At 46.6% G+C, this 16,311-nt stretch overlaps 2 long non-coding RNA genes across 4 annotated transcripts in view; one reads left to right on the top strand and one right to left on the bottom strand.

Annotated features, from left to right (window-relative positions):
- LOC110127701 (uncharacterized) overlaps positions 1-11,485 on the top strand; it is a 57,695-nt gene extending 46,210 nt beyond the window's left edge. For both annotated transcript variants that reach the window (XR_011482725.1, XR_011482724.1), the window contains exon 4: positions 10,305-11,485. This is a non-coding gene — a long non-coding RNA (uncharacterized lncRNA). The remainder of the gene's footprint in view (positions 1-10,304) is intronic.
- LOC110127700 (uncharacterized) lies at positions 10,704-13,610 on the bottom strand. Of its 2 annotated transcripts, none has more exons than XR_002310881.2 (3): positions 13,377-13,610; positions 12,320-12,465; positions 10,704-10,789 (listed from the first exon to the last, which is right to left on the bottom strand). It is a non-coding gene; the product is annotated as an uncharacterized lncRNA (long non-coding RNA). The 2 variants fall into 2 exon arrangements; XR_002310882.2 differs by having other exon boundaries at positions 10,707-10,789; positions 12,344-12,465; positions 13,377-13,608.
- Positions 13,611-16,311: the final 2,701 nt, after the last annotated feature.

The following is a 16,311-nucleotide window of genomic DNA, read 5'->3' as shown; positions in this document are numbered from 1 at the left end:
CTTTTCATGTGTTTGTTAGCCAGCTGTATGTCTTCTTTGGAGAAATGTCTGTTTAGTTCTTTGGCCCATTTTTTGATTGGGTCATTTATTTTTCTGCAATTGAGCTGCAGGAGTTACTTGTATATTTTTGAGATTAATCCTTTGTCTGTTGCTTCGTTTGCTGTTATTTCCTCCCAGTCTGAGGGCTGTCTTTTCACCTTGCTTATAGTTTCCTTTGTTGTGCAAAAGCTTTTAAGTTTCACTAGGTCCCATTTGTTTATTTTTGCTTTTATTTCCAATATTCTGGGATGTGGGTCATAGAGGCTTCTGCTGTGATTCATGTCAGAGAGTGTTTTGCCTATGTTCTCCTCTAGGAGTTTTATAGTTTCTGGTCTTACATTTAGATCTTTAATCCATTTTGAGTTTATTTTTGTGTATGGTGTTAGAAAGTGTTCTAGTTTCATTCTTTTACAGGTGGTTGACCAGTTTTCCCAGCACCACTTGTTAAAGAGGTTGTCTTTTTCCCATTGTATATCCTTGTCTCCTTTGTCGAAGATAAGGTGTCCATAGGTTCGTGGATTTATCTCTGGGCTTTCTATTCTGTTCCATTGATCTATATTTCTGTCTTTGTGCCAGTACCATACTGTCTTGATGACTGTGGCTTTGTAGTATAGTCTGAAGTCAGGCAGGTTGATTCTTTCTTTCGCAAGAATTCTCAAAGTAATTCTTTCTCAAGATTACTTTGGCTATTCGAGGTTTTTTGTATTTCCATACAAATTGTGAAATTTTTTGTTCTAGTTCTGTGAAAAATACTGTTGGTAACTTGATAGGGATTGCATTGAATCAATTAATGTAATACACCACAGTAACAAATTGAAAGATAAAAACCATATGATTATCTCAATAGATGCAGAAAAAGCCTTTGACAAAATTCAACATCCATTTATGATTAAAACTCTCCAGAAAGCAGGAATAGAAGGAACATACCTCAACATAATAAAAGCTATTTATGACAAACCCACAGCAAGCATTACCCTCAATGGTGAAAAATTGAAAGCATTTCCCCTAAAATCAGGAATAAGACAAGGGTGCCCACTCTCACCACTACTATTCAACATAGTTTTGGAAGTTTTGGCCACAGCAATCAGAGCAGAGAAAGAAAAAGGAATCCAGATAGGAAAAGAAGAAGTGAAACTCTCACTGTTTGCAGATGACATGATCCTCTACATAGAAAACCCTAAAGACTCTACCAGAAAATTACTAGAGCTAATCAATGAATATAGTAAAGTTGCAGGATATAAAATTAACACACAGAAATCCCTTGCATTCCTATACACTAACAATGAGAAAACAGAAAGAGAAATTAAGGAAACAATACCATTCACCATTGCAACAAAAAGAATAAAATATTGTTTCCTCTTGAAGACAGGTATTTCCAATGTCTGCCCAGAATGTAGACAGGATTTTCAAATAAGTTTCTATAACCCAAGTTGACTGAGAGTGCTCCCAATTTCCAAAGGACTCTTCAAGTGTCCAACAGCTACCCAGATGTGGAAAAACTGGTCTTTCCCCCACAAAGTTCATGATTCCAACTCAGATCTTAACACACTGTTTGAGAGTTTTCAGGCTAAGAGAACTTGCCTAGAATGAAATAAATCACTAAATATTGCTTTTCCTAAAATGGCACATCCTCTAAGGCTAATCAGTTTTCAAATTAACATGCACCCAAATGATTAATTTGATAAATGGGGACACTGAAAACAGCTGTGACACAGGACCTACTCTTGGAATGCTGTGTTGGCATCCATAGAAGGTCAAGTCCTTCCACCTTCTTATTAGACCCATTTCATCAAGAATTATCCTTTTTATTTCAGCATCACACTCGACAATCACATTATTAACCTTTAGCTTCCCCCCGGGAGGAAATTAATTGGTTGGATAATTTTTTTTGGGGGGGGGAGTGGCAGGACTACTGAGCATAGCAATATGAAAACATATTCACATTTTAAATGCTTCTGTATGCATAATAAATACTAGAACACTACTGAGCTGAAATTAATGAGTCTGTATTTGAAGCATGGCTGTATTTAAAATTACCTGCCTGATGACAATTTTACTTAATCACATTACAAGTATCTCTGATTACTTCTTGTTAATTGCCACTTCCATTCTGGAGGGAAAAAGGTCCAGACATTTCCAGGTAACAGATTACTTAATTGCTAACATCAACCTGGCACTCAAAATAATATTCCCTCCCTTGACCCAGTCAGTCAGCAATGTGTGTGGGCGATGGCACCTCTGGTGGAAAATTGTTTTAGATCCTGTGGGGAGATATGAGGGCATGTCTACTGTTTACTACAGCAGAACAAGAAGAAAGGCCTAGACAGAAAAACAGAAACACTTGGGTCTGTGCAGGTGTATGTCGTGTGGATGCCACGTGGACCTGGGTGCCAGGGGCCTCCATCCACTGGTGCTGCCTGATAGCATGTCCATGAGATCCATGGACCAGCAGGGTACCATTTCCATTACACCAGACCCTAGACCTTTCTCCTTTTCTTCCCTCCTATTCATATTTTTATGCTTATGGTTTATTGTCTGTCTCTACCCACTTGAATTTAAGGTCCACAAAAGGAGAGATTTTTATTTGTCTGCAGATACATTCCCAGTGCTCATTACACCCGGCACATGGTGTGTATGTTCAGTCGCTCAATCACATCTGACTCTGTGACCACGTGGACTGTAACCCATCAGGCTGCTCTATCCATGGGATTTCCCAGGCAAGAATACTGGGGTGGGTTGCCATTTCCTACTCCAGAGGATCTTCCCGACCCAGGCACATGGTGGGCTCTCAGTAAATAGTTGTTGAGTGAATGAATGCAGTAATTTCCACAGTGGATGAAGATAAGGGCCTCTCTGTTCAGATGTATTTGTTGATTCATTTAAAGAAAATTTCTGAATCAATGTTGATGCAATTCTGGGATATTACCTTCTATTCTTTGACTTAATTTTCAAAGTCATGGCAGTAAAACTTTCTAAAAACCCAGAAGGACAACCTCAAATTTCAAACTCATAAGGCTAGAGAAAAACAGATTTATTCTTAAGGAGAGAAATGAAAAGGAAAAAAAAAAAAGATTAAGCTGACTATTCTGGAGGAAAACTTTACAAACTCGAAAAAAATGAAAGAAAAATATTCAGTCACTAACACCGAGGAACCTGTCTGAGTGCACTTCCTTTTGTAAGAACTATTTATTTAATTGGCTGCACTGGGTCTTCATTGAAACATGTGAACTTTTAGTTGCGGCATGCAGGATCTAGTTTCCTGACTAGGAATCGAACTTGGGCTTCCTGCGTTGGGGAATGTGTAGTCTTAGCCACTGGACCACCAGGGAAGTCCCAAGCTTCCTTTGGTAAAGTGTTTTTTGACTGGCTTCACTCTCTTTGTTGGAGAGGCCAGGCCAAATGAAATTCGAATTGCTTCTTCTTGGACAAATAAAACCTGGGCTGCTCTCTGAAGCACAGTGTTCACGAGAATCTTCAGAGCAAATCCTGAACCAGTTTATAGAGAAACAACCGCATTAGTGGAAACACATACCACTCACACCTGACCCTTCTCACCACAAGCTGGTGAAGCTACTCATTCATCTTTGGGAACCAGATCCTATAAACACGCTTTCTATTTCTTTCTTTATTTTTTTAAATGAAACTAGTATTAGCCAGTAGTTCTTGATTTTTTTCCTACTAAAAGACCTTGAGGACCCAGCATTTCACAGTAAAACACTGACTCCTACATGTCCAAATAGGCCCTGTGTGTTTAACACAGTTGCTATCAGTTGCAGTTCAAGGATTATGAAAAAGCCATTGGGAACATTCTTAAAAAATTTTTTTTAAATAATTTTAAACTAAAAATGTTTTTTAAGAATTTTAGATTCATAGCCAGGACATGGAAGCAACCTAGATGCCCACCAGCAGACGAATGGATAAGGAAGCTATGGTACATATACACCATGGAATATTACTCAGCCATTAAAAGGAATTCATTTGAATCAGTTCTAATGAGATGGATGTAACTGGAGCCCATTATACAGAGTGAAGTAAGCCAGAAAGATAAAGACCAATACAGTATACTAACACATATATATGGAATTTAGAAAGATGGTAATGATAACCCTATATGCAAAACAGAAAAAGAGACACAGATGTACAGAACAGACTTTTGGACTCTGTGGGAGAAGGTGAGGGTGGGATGTTTTGAGAGAACAACATCGAAACATGTATATTATCTATAGTGGAACAGATCACCAGCCCTGGTTGGATGCGTGAGACAAGTGCTGGAGCCTGGTGCACTGGGAAGACCCAGAGGGATCGGGTAGAGAGGGAGGTGGGAGGGGGGATCCAGATGGGGAATACATGTAAATCCATGGCTAATTCATGTCAATGTATGACAAAACCCACTACAATATTGTGAAGTAATTAGCCTCCAACTAATAAAAATAAATGGAAAAAGAAAGAAAAAAAAGAATTTTAGATTCAAATTTTTCTGAGTTTGACCTGGGATTTCTCACTACTTTGTATACATCACGGATCGATTTGCCTTGACGCTGGATTCTGCAATCAAAGGGAACACGATCTGATTTCAAGCTGAAATAAATGGGGAAATAGATGGGTTTTGCCTGTGGGCAAAATTGCACAGAACAGCTCAGCCTGACTCCCAGAACCATTTGGAGAAAAACTCTTACTATTTTAAACTCAGTCTCACTTCTCCAACCTTTGACTTTGCCTTTCCTTTTTCATGGTGGTTTTGGCTTGTTCTTTTTTAACCCCCTGTCCCTTTCCCCTGAATTTTCTCTCTGTGTAACTCCTGCAGCTGCATCAGCACACAGTGATCCGATGCAGCAGCTTTGCCCCTGAAAGTTCTGAGGTCCTGAGGGCAGGACAGCCCATGGTGTCCACATTGCGTCTGCATGCCCGCTGCCCGCTGCGCCCATCACCAAGTTTCACCACTGCCTTTAAGGACCTCCCGGTGCATTCCAGCCTTAGCCTGGGCACCCGGGCTTTCGGCAGGAGTGGCTGGGCTGTGTTTTATTGATCACCAGATTCAACATCCGTCATCTGCCTGAAGGGATACATGAGGCCAAGACTTGAATGTGCAGGCAATCTCACTGAGAGATCAAGGTGTGGGCACTAGGTCACCAGGTGGCTCAGCAGCGGTTACTTGTTTGGTTTGTTTCCTTTTTAATTACTCTACCTGGCTCTGCTGGGTCGTGGTTGCCGCACTGGCTTTCTTTAGTTGTGATGAGCGGGGGCCGTTCTCCGGTTGCGGTGTGTGGGCCTCTCACTGCCATGGCTTCTCTTGTTGCAGAGTGTGGGCTCTAGGCAGCACAGGCTTCAGTAGTTGTGGTGCACCGCCTTAGCTCCTCTGAGGCATGTGCGATCTTCCCAGACCAGGGATTGAACCTGTGTCCCCTGCATCAGCAGGCAGATTCTTTTTTAAAAAAGAAAAAAAAAAAAACAAAACACTTTATTTTGTGTTGGGGTATAGCCGATTAACAACATTGTGACAATTTCAGGTGAACAGAGAATGGACTCAGCCACACATATACATGTACCCACTCTGCCCCAAACTCCCCTTCCATCCCAGGCTGCCGCATAAAATCCATCAGTTCCCTGTGCTATATAGTAGGTCCATGTTGGTTTAGGTATTCTATAATAAATACAGCAGTGTGGATGTGTCCATCCTCAGATCCCTATCTCTTCCCCGCATCCTTCCCCCTGGCAACCATAAGTTCATTCTCTGTGAGTCTGTTTCAGTTTTGTAAGTAAGTTCACTGTATCATTTCTTTTTAGATCCCACATATAGGGGATGTCATACGATATTTCTCCTTCTCTGTCTGACTTACTTCACTCAGTATGACAATCTCAAGGTCCATCCACGTTGGTCAGGCGGATTCTTATCCACTGGACTACCAGGGAAGCCCACTTGTTTAATTCTTGAATTCTATTTGATCAGTTTTCACTCTCTCTTCCCAGAGTCTTCTTCCGTGTCTTCTGTGCTAGCTGCCTGCCACAGCTAGAAACTGAAGGGCAGAGAGAGATAGAGGCAGAGTGTAGAGCAGTATGTATTTTTGAAGAAAGACTTCCTGTGAATATATTATTCATTAATATGTTTATTCATAGGGAGAATATATTTATAAGGATTCTGAATATTCAAAAATCTATTAACAAATAGATTCTTCCTGAATATATTTACAAGGAGAAATCAGTTTTTAAGAAGAATGTATTTATAAGAAAATATATTCATGACGAATATATTCTTGAATATTAAGAATGTATTCATAGGAACACATCGTATTCAAGAATACATTTTTATGCCCCAGGAGTTGGAAAGACAAACTGAATATTCTTCAAAATGATATGGAGCAAAATGTAATGCAATCAAAACACAGTATTTCAAAAGGAACGAGTGAGTGTGGAAGTTGGTCACGTGCTGGGTGTTTGAGAAACGCTTCCAGAGCAGGCACCTGGTTAGATATAGGACTCAGGTTTCAAGCCCAGGCCTGGCTCCAAAGCCCAAGCACTTTTCCCTCTATGTCCCTGCCTCCAGCCCTCACCCAACAGATGGAGATTTCACAGCCCAAGGTGATTCAACCAAGGAATCCCAGGGATGTCAGAGAGTCAGCGTCAGCCAGGGGAGGCAGTCTTAGCTCAGAGCACTGTCCTAAATAGGAGTCAATTTCCTGCAATGTCACATTTGTTTTTTTTTTAACTTAAAGAACCTGCCTGAAATGCAGAAGCCCCAGGTTCAGTCCCTCGGTCGGGAAGATCCCCTGGCGAAAGGGGTGGCTACCCACTCCAGTATTCTTGCCTGGAAAATCCCATGGACAGAGGAGCCTGGTGAGCTACATTAGTCCATGGGATTGCAAAGAGTTGGATATAACTGAGTGACTAACACTTTCACTTTTTCACTTCATAGCCAATTAACAATGTTGTGATGGTTTCAGGTGAACAGAGAAGGGATTTATATATATCCACTTTCCCCCAAACTCCCCTCCCATTCGAGCTGTCACATAACATTGAGCAAAGTTCCAAGTGCTATATGCAGTAGTTTCTTGTTGGTGATCCATTTTAAATATAGCAGAGTGTACATGTCCATCCCAAACTCCCTAAGTATCCCTTCCCCCCATCCTTCCCCTCTGGGAACCATAGATTTGTTTTCTATGCCTGTGACTGTATTTATTTTGTAAATAAGTTCATTTCTTTTTTTTTAATTAATACATCCATTATGTATTAATCAATTTTCTTTTTACATTTTTTATTTTGTATTGGGGCATAACTGATTAATGAACAATGTGATAATTTCAGGTGAACAGCGAAGAGACTCAGCCATACATATACATGCATCCATTCTCCCGCAAACTCCTCTCCCATCCAGACTGCTAGATAACATTGAGCAGAGTTCCTTGTGTTATATAATAGGTCCTTGTTGGTTATCCATTTTAAATATAGTAGAGGATACGTATCCATCCCAAACTCCTGGTTATGTAAGGTTAGCGTCTAATCCCAGAGGGAGGAAAGGAGAGTACAGAGCTGATTGAAAGTCGCTCAGTTGTGTCCAACTCTTTGTGACCCCATGGACTATACAGACCATGGAATTCTACAGGCCAGAACACTGGAGTGGGTAGCCTTTCCCTTCTCCAGGGGATCTTCCCAACCCAGGGATCAAACCCAGGTCTCCAGCATTGCAGGTGGATTCTTTACCAGCTGAGCCAGAGCTGATTAAGGGTAGGTTTTTCTTAGAATGTCTGCTGGTTGTTGAAAGTGACAGAAATGTATTTTTGCAGAAATTACCTCAAATTACAGATGTTTAAAGACTGTGGTCTCAGAAGTGCCAGCCCCCTTAGGATTCTTGCTAATGATCTAATTTCCAGCATTGCAATATATATGAGGGCTCCTTTGTGGGAACCCTTTCTAACATCCTAGAAGCCTGTATCTCTTGATGCCCTGGTGGCAGGTTTTTGCTTTGTCCTCGACTCACTCATGTTCCGGGTGGGACTCAGGAAGAGAAAAGGGGAGTGAGGGTGAGGCTGGTACCCAGGGCGGTGGAGGCCTTCACAACATCTGGGTATTTCTGGATGCTGCCTGACAGCTAACAGTGGTGAAGAGGGGAGGAGGGGGTGGTTCCTGGCAGAGCAGAGGAGCTCACCTCCTAACATTCCAGTTCCAAGCCCTTCGGGAGGCCACAGGGACAGGGGAGGGAGCTGGCTAGAGCTGGTTCTGGGCGTGGTGGACTCATGTTCAGGATGATCCTAGGGTCTGCCCCATCTGCTCCTGGGCCCCTGAGATGAGCCACACTAAGAGTGGGCCCCTGGGGGTCAAGCTTGATGCAAATTTGAGTATATATGTGGGAGATTCCTGCAGGATTGTTCAGAAAATGGATTGCTGTTGCTTTTCTGAGACCTATTCAATGGCTATTGTTAGGTGTCCAGCACCTTACACATGTGTTGCATCAGTTACATTCACGCATGCACACATGCTCAAAGCCAAATTTAAAACAGCTTGATTCAAGCTGAGCTTGGATCAGTTTCTGTCTGTCTGATTGTTCTGTTTTCAGTTCAGTTCAGTTCAGTTCAGTCGCTCAGTCGTGTCCAACTCTTTGCGACCCCATGAATCGCAGCACGCCAGGCCTCCCTGTCCATCACAGACTCCCAGAGTTTGCTCAAACTCATGCCCATCGAGTCGGTGATGCCATCCAGCCATCTCATCCTCTGTCATCCCCTTCTCCTCCTGCTCCCAATCCCTCCCAGCATCAGGGTCTTTTCCAGTGAGTCAACTCTTCACATGAGGTGGCCAAAGTATTGGAGTTTCAGCTTCAGCATCAGTAGAGGGACACAAAGTTCAACCTTAATGTGGCTCGGAATCTTCTGTCCTGTTCTCGATTCTTCTGTGGAAATGACACGTAATAAATACACAAACTACAAATCTCCTGTCTTCCATGGAGCCTACATAATAGCCATTTTGATGCTTTTTAATTAATAAACCTCTCAAATCATTAACACTTTCCCTAAGGAAACACACCTCCAGCATTCAGTAAGGGCTGACTTCTCTGCTGGCTCAGGGGTGCAGGGTTACTCTCTCTGGTCCTTCAGGGAATGGGGTGGGGGGGACAGCCTCCAGGCTATCATACTCATGAAGGCAGTGAGGCAGGGGTTTTTATTTTATCTGTTTATTATCATTTAAAACATATTACAATTGTAACAAAGCAGAAGCAGGAATTTTAATTGTATGTGGCAGTTTAAAAAAGAAAAGCCAAACAGAAAAAACACATATCAACCAATAATATAGTAAAATGCCATGTAGGCAAAGTGAGACTCTAAAGAATGGGATCTAAGCACACCTCTGAGAGGAGACGTTCTCTTTTCCTCAGTGACTTGAAGTTTGATAAACTCTCCAAGCAACTTTCTTAAACCCTAAGATTCTTAACTGAAGCAAATGGGTGCCGTAGGATTGATTCTATTTATTTCTTTTCTCTCCCACTGGCAAAAGTAAAAAACAAACCGCATCCCACCCCCAAACCCAACCAAAACAATGGCGCCCCCATTCCACAGGGCGTTGGTAACTCTTACTGTTTGATATAAGAAAGGAGGTGCTTGTCTTTCAAAACTGTGAGGCTGACTTTGCATAGCTTCAGTCTCAAATATAGTCACTTACACAAAACAAATACGGGCTCATAACAAAAAAGACTTGTTTAAATGAGTACTAGACACCCAGCTCTAGACCTCTTCCCTTGATGAAGCCTCTTGTCTGTAGACAGGTACCCAGGGCCCCGGTGAACACAGCTCCTCCTGACACACAGGCAGATGGCCCGCGGGACGTCAGCCTCCCAGGTGCCCCCAGAGTGGAAGCTGTGAGCATGTGGATGGAGGGATGAGGGGCGTTTGTGTCAGGACTTGTGTTCCTGGCAGTAAGGGCACCACAGGCGGAGCTCAGGAGGGTCCTCCCAGTTTCTGCCAAGTGTCCGGCTGGCTGTTCTCACGGGACCCCCAGGGATGCTCCTGGAGACCCGGCGGCACAGCTGAGAAATGGTTCGTGGAACCTAGATAAGAATTAATGGATCATGAAAACGTGCTTATTACTAATTTGTTTTTCTAAAGAGCCGCACTTCCCTGAGTAAAGCGCACACATCTCACATGAAGTCATTAAAGCACCAGGCCTCTGCCTCTTAGACTCCTTGCACCCAGAGGGCAAATCACAGCCAAGCTCAGACGCTGTGCTGGTGAGAACATTAACAGTGTGTGTCTGAAAACCGTGTTCCTCATATCCCACCCTAGAGAGTTTCATCCTTGCAAAATGAGAAGCGGCTTCTTGGACGGCAAGGGACAAGGATAAAGATGCATCCTGTGGGCTTCTTGGGTCTGTTCCTGCCATGCATCAGAGCGGCGGTGGTGACGGTCAGGATCCTGCTGGGCCTGGGGGCTTCTGCATCGCTGGCGCTGGATCAGCCATCAATTCTTCCAAACGTAAAAGCCACGGCTGCTTTATAAGGTCCCCTTCATACTTGGGCATGGGGACACGGAAATCAAGTTCCTGCGGCTGAGGTTCCTGTTGAGAGAACAAGGCATGGTGGTAGCCATGGTCCCTCACGTACAGCGTCCGCGCATGGCCTCCTGGCCTGAGACAGCATCCTCCTCGGTGAGGTCCTGGGAGCGCCTGAACATGAGGATAGAGTTGTAAACCTTCAGGGCTGCACCCAGCTCGATCTTCATCACCTGGGCAATGTCCGTCTGTGTCAGCAGCAGGAAGATGCCATCGATTGCTGTCAGTAAACAAATGCGCACAAATAAACACAGCCTGCTTCTCCAGTCTGTTTGCGCCCGCCCCCGAACCCCCCACTGCCAGGAGCCCCTGGGTGCTGAGCTGTGACCCGGACGCCATGGGTTCCCAGAGCTCGGGGGACCACAGAGCACCGCAGCATCTTAGTCCAACTGTTCTCGACAGCAAGTTCTCCCCAGAACCCTGAAGCTAAGTTACATTAAAAGCTGTTCATTCTGTTAAATGTGAACTCAACGTATATGAAGTAGGCTAAATTTCTACTGTTACATTTTAAAATTTTTGGACTGAATTTGTATCAAGGGCCTTAACAATAACCCACTTTCATATACCAAGTGAATCTCCAGGAACACTCATGAAAATGATGAGCAGTGAGGATGTGCTGGTTTTATTTATAGCAGTGAAATTCTGCAAACAACTGGACATGCCAGGAACAGCAGAAGGAAAGAAATGAGGGTGTAACTGAGGAAGGGGGACCGGCAGTCACCGAAATTCACATCTCAATGAAATAGGTAATGACTTGGGACACTTTTCATGGGTTGTGAAGCAAGGGAACATGAGCTAATGACCTAGAAAGATTTGCTTTCATTTGTAAAATTAAATGTGTGTGATCGCTGTAAACACACATGGAGTTAAAATATTTGAAGTCTTTACAGCAAATGTGAAGTGATCTTTGGCCAGATGTTTGGTTTGTGTTTTCTCCTTTAACCTTACTTAAAATGCTTTCTGTGACAGACACCATTATAAGCAGAAGTACATTCAAAATGAATGTGTTATTTATTAACTTTGAAAACATGTCATGGTCTGGAATGTCTTGGCTATCCTGAGGTTATATGATGGCCAGTAGCCACCATGCAGGTTGTTTCCAACTTCTGGAAGCCCCAGGACGGTTTCAGAGTTCGAGTCTCAGGGACATGGACAGGCCCATAGCCACGCTGCCTTTTCACATGGGCGGGCCCAGGAGGAGTCCTGGGTCCAGAACCAAGAAGACAGAGTTTGCTGGAGTAACACCCATCCAGGAACCCAGCCCTGTGGTTCCAGCCCTTTTGGTTCACAACACAACCCCCGTTGTCAGTGTTGCCCTGAGGAAGGCGAGATCCCCGGGGACCCCAGATGGGGTGTTCGTTTTAAAACGAGGCTTTTAAAAGCCTCCATGGGCTTCCCTGGTGGCTTAGATGGTAAAGAATCTGCTTGCCAATGCAGAAGACATAAGAGACATGGGTTCGATCCCTGGGTCAGGAAGATCCCCTGGAGGAGGGCATGGCAACCCACTCCAGTATTCTAGCCTGGAGAATCCCATGGACAGAGGAGCCTGGTGGGCTACAGTGCACAGGGTCGCAAAGAGTCAGACCTGATTGAAGTGACCTGCACAACCTGCCGCAGGTCACAGGGGGCAACACTGTGGCTGCCGGCAGGTTGCTGACCTCCAGCAGGGGCCCCTCTGCTCCGCATGGCTGCCCGTCATGGAGCCCCTGCCCTGGGACAAGCCTGGGCCAGCTGCTGTCGACCCACTAACCGTAACCCTTGCAGGTCCTCTCACATCAATCCGTGTTTCCAGAGCGGGGAGGAGAGAAGCAAGGCAAGCTGCCCGTGGTGACTCTGCAGGTCTTAACGGCCACACTGGAGCAGCCGGACCTCAAGGAGACTGTGGACAAGGGGGTCCTGGATGTGGCAGACACAGAGGACATGGTTCATGTGAGGCTGGGCTGGGGGGTGAGGGTCCCCCCCCCCCCCCGCCACGTTCCCATCGGTGGCTTCAGACCATGGCCCTGATGCTGAGCTCCTTGCAGATGGAGGGCCTGGCAGGCTCAGAGGGGCCGGGGACCCACAACTCAGAGAGCACCTTCCCTGCCCCACACATGCCCTGAACCCAGAGACCGGGAGTGTGAGCTGCACCCTGTTCATGAGCACGGATTTCTCAAGAGTTCTAGACCAGTGGCAGAGGCTCAGTGATCAGACTGGTACGGGATGAACCGTTGCTCACGAGGCCCCAGCTCCCCCATCGGCACAGTGCCCTGCCCTCTGGGTCTGGAAGGGGAAGCCCTGTAGACAGAACTTGCGGCTTCTGTGACCGTCTGAGCAGGTGCAGGGCCAGGACAGATGGGATGGCCCTACTTCCACTTTGTAGCAATAAAGTGTATCCCCTTTCCTGGGTGCAGGTCCATTGCAGGTCCCCCCGACCCCAGGGTAGTCACAGTACAGGTACTCAGGCACCCCAGGGAGTGGCGTGTTCCAACCGTCCCTTCCTCGAGGGGCTGCAGACCTGAGGCCACCAGCTCCAGTTACAAGTCACAAAGCACAGCTCATGTCAGCAGCCCAGACAGAGGCTGCCCTGGGACTCCCTCCTGCCTGCACCTCCTCCTCTCGTCTCCCCCCCCCTCCACCAAACCGCTCTTATTTACACTTAAGTAAACGGAAGCAGAGCACTCCCTGAGCTTGGACTGGATACATATAATTTTCCTGTTTCCTACGTCCCTCCTGAAGCACTTGGCACGCTCCTCACCGCCCAGCAGAGACGCCACAAACTCAGCCACCCGCGGCGTGACGTGAAAAGCCTGATTCAAAACACTCACTGGAAATAACACCTTGGGTTCTAGTCCTTCAATGTTTGAGTAAAACACACTTTGCATCCCTCACACGCCGGGGGTTTAAACAGTAACCATCCAGCCACATTAGTACACGCCATGTCGGAAATGACACCGGCTCCTGCTGTCTTTTCTGGCCTCTTGTTCTAGGCCAACTTACGGAGGGTGACAGTCGCCATGGTGCATTGGCAGCCTCTGTCTTGGTGGGGCCCTGGCATTCTAGAACCTTCTATCACCTGACCTGCAGGGTCAGGAGGGCAGGGGGGCAGTGACCACACACAGCAGTAATGAAGGGACAGTCAGGAGCTGAGGGCTGCCCGCCTGCCCTTTCCAGACGCCTCTCTCTCACCTGAGCCTCCAGGGCCTCCCCTGGGGTCTGGCCAGCAACAGGGACTTGGGAACTCTCTGCTGAGGGAATTCCCAGGAAAATGATGAGGAAGCTGAAGCCCAGTCAGTCAGTTCAGTCACTCAGTCGTGTCCGACTCTTTCCGACCCCATGGACTGCAGCACGCCAGGCCTCCCTGTCCATCACCAACTCCTGGAGCTTGCGGAACCACTTGGAGAGCTTTAAACACCATCTCAGGCCAGGCTCACACTGCAGATTCTGAATCAGCAGTGCTGGATCTGCCCGAAGGTTGCACACGGATTGGACTCCCAGGTTGACACTGCCCTAACGTGCAGTCAGAGCCAGGGACCCTGGGTGAGAGGGTGCCTGGGAGGAGGAGACTGGGTGTCTCTGGGGGGCAGCCTGCAGCCTCTCCCCTTCAGAGAGTTCTGGAGGCTGGATGCTCCACTGGGGCTGAGCCCAGAGCTGGAAGGCAGGAGATGCTGGGGCTGAATCCTGAGGCTCTGCCCGTGGGCTGGGGGTGGGGCCGAATTAGCGGATGCTGACCTCAGGGACAATGCTCAAGGACAGCCTTCCTACCCCAGCGTTACTCCCACGCTGGGCTGATCCTTCCTGCTGTGGGGCTGCCCTGCCAACTGCAGGATGTTCAGTGACATCCCTGCTTTCTGCCTGCTAAGTGCCAGGAACACCCCCAACACACACAACTGTGACAACGAGAAATGAGTCCAGGTGTTGCCGAGGTTGGTGGGTAAGAGCCGTGGCGAGGAAGGAGGACTCTCCTGGGAGGGCTCTGTGCCAGGCGAAGGCTGGGGTCACAGCAGGGAAATTCACATAGAAAAGTGGGACCAGGAATTAGCTAAGACACGCCTTGGTTGTGTCTCAATCTCTGGCTGCCTGGGGAAGCCACGCCAGCACCAGGGTCCCTGGGCCCTCGGCCCAGGCTCAGGGACATGCTCCAGAGATGGTCTCTTGTAAACACACGCTCCGGCAACTACTGTTCTCCAAAAAGAGCTGAAGTATTGCTTTGATGGTTTTCAGAGGTTAAAATGTCCTCTTCTGGACAAACAAATACAAATTTTAAAAAAGGATCACATTCCCTCTTCTTAGTACTGTGAGCCAAGAAATCACTGTCCATGTCAGAGATAGATTGGGTTTTTAAATGGGGATAAATAATGTGCTAAACCGAAGGGTAAACGGAGCCACACTGCGGACAGGTGGTCCAGCCCGCACAGCCTCACACTCTCCTTTCTGTCTTCCTTGGGTCTGAAATTCTCTGTCTTTCTGGACAGAGATTCTGATTCTACTCAACCTACCTTTTTCCAAAGTAAAGAACAAGTTCAACGAAATCTAATGAGGCAGACTTTTCTGACTAAACTTAAAATATCCAAAGGCATGGATCATCATTTGGCATCATCACTCAATATTGCTAGTCAGGATTTCTTCCCCCTGAGAAATTTATTCTGTGTTGAGCTTCGGGAGAAAGCCCATTTGCTACAGATTTTCTCAGCATACGGTAGGTGAACTTCATTGGGTCACAGGGCAGCATCAGAAGGTTTCCCTTTCATGCTTCCCTTTGGCACGTGTCTCCGTCTTCATGTTGAGGTCAGCGCAGAGAACTGGTCAGATGGCGCTAAGTCCACAAAGAAGGAGGCTGTTGTCCCGTCCTTTGTCTCTACCCAGGACAGCTGTGTGGATGCAGCTGCTTTCCCAAGGTGATGGCGGCCCTGTTGTAGCCCAGGGTGGCTGACCTTGACCTTGGTCTTGACAGAGGCAGCATACGTGGTTCCCCGAATTCTCGGGGGTGTGGCATCACACAGCAGACACCCCGGTTTTGCTTTGGAAGGACACTGAGTCAGTGAGTTCCGAGGATGACGCAGCAGTTTGGAAAGACTAAGAGAGATGACATTGTGCAGGCTCTGAGCTGGGCCCTTTGCCCCACCTGACTTCCCTCCCAGGCAACCTCGTGCAGACCAGCAGGCCCATTTCCTTCAGTGGGGCTGCTGCTCCCTTAAATCTCTCTTGATGTCCGTGTTCCCATCTCGCTGAGCCAGCGCCGCCGTGCGCCTGATTGTCCTGGCTCCAGGGCCACTGGGGACTGTGCCTCCAGCCTAGGCCTCTTTTGTCAACAGTGGAGTTGGTTAGTTGCCCTTTTTCATGGCCTGACTGTATAAGGCTGCTCTGCTTAGGCAGCACCATCCTGACTTTTTCTCAACACTCCCTCCTGTGCAAAGATTGTGTGGAAGTGACCATCATCTTTCAGAGCTAATGGACATGTAGGGAGCCCTTGGATGAGGCTGGGGCGATTTGCACGTTCTTGAATGTAAGAAATAAAAGTGACCTCATAGACGACGGGCATCCCCGAGTGGCACCCTGTGATGAGTGTACACTTCACATCCGCCTGCCTGTGCCCATGGACACCTGGCAGGAGGGGCTGCAGAAAAGTCCCTAATTCACCCACGTGCTTGCACATCTGTCTCACACCTGCTCTGGCAAGACACTTGCTATAAAGATGTGAAAAGGTACAAGACTAATTTAGCCCCTACTCTTAAATGCTCGCACCCATCTATAGAACATTCC

Source organism: Odocoileus virginianus, chromosome 22, assembly GCF_023699985.2.
Source record: "Odocoileus virginianus isolate 20LAN1187 ecotype Illinois chromosome 22, Ovbor_1.2, whole genome shotgun sequence".
NCBI classification, from domain to species: domain Eukaryota; kingdom Metazoa; phylum Chordata; class Mammalia; order Artiodactyla; family Cervidae; genus Odocoileus; species Odocoileus virginianus.
The sequence above is the reverse complement of the archived record's forward strand: the minus strand, read 5'-3'. Positions and strand labels throughout refer to the sequence as shown.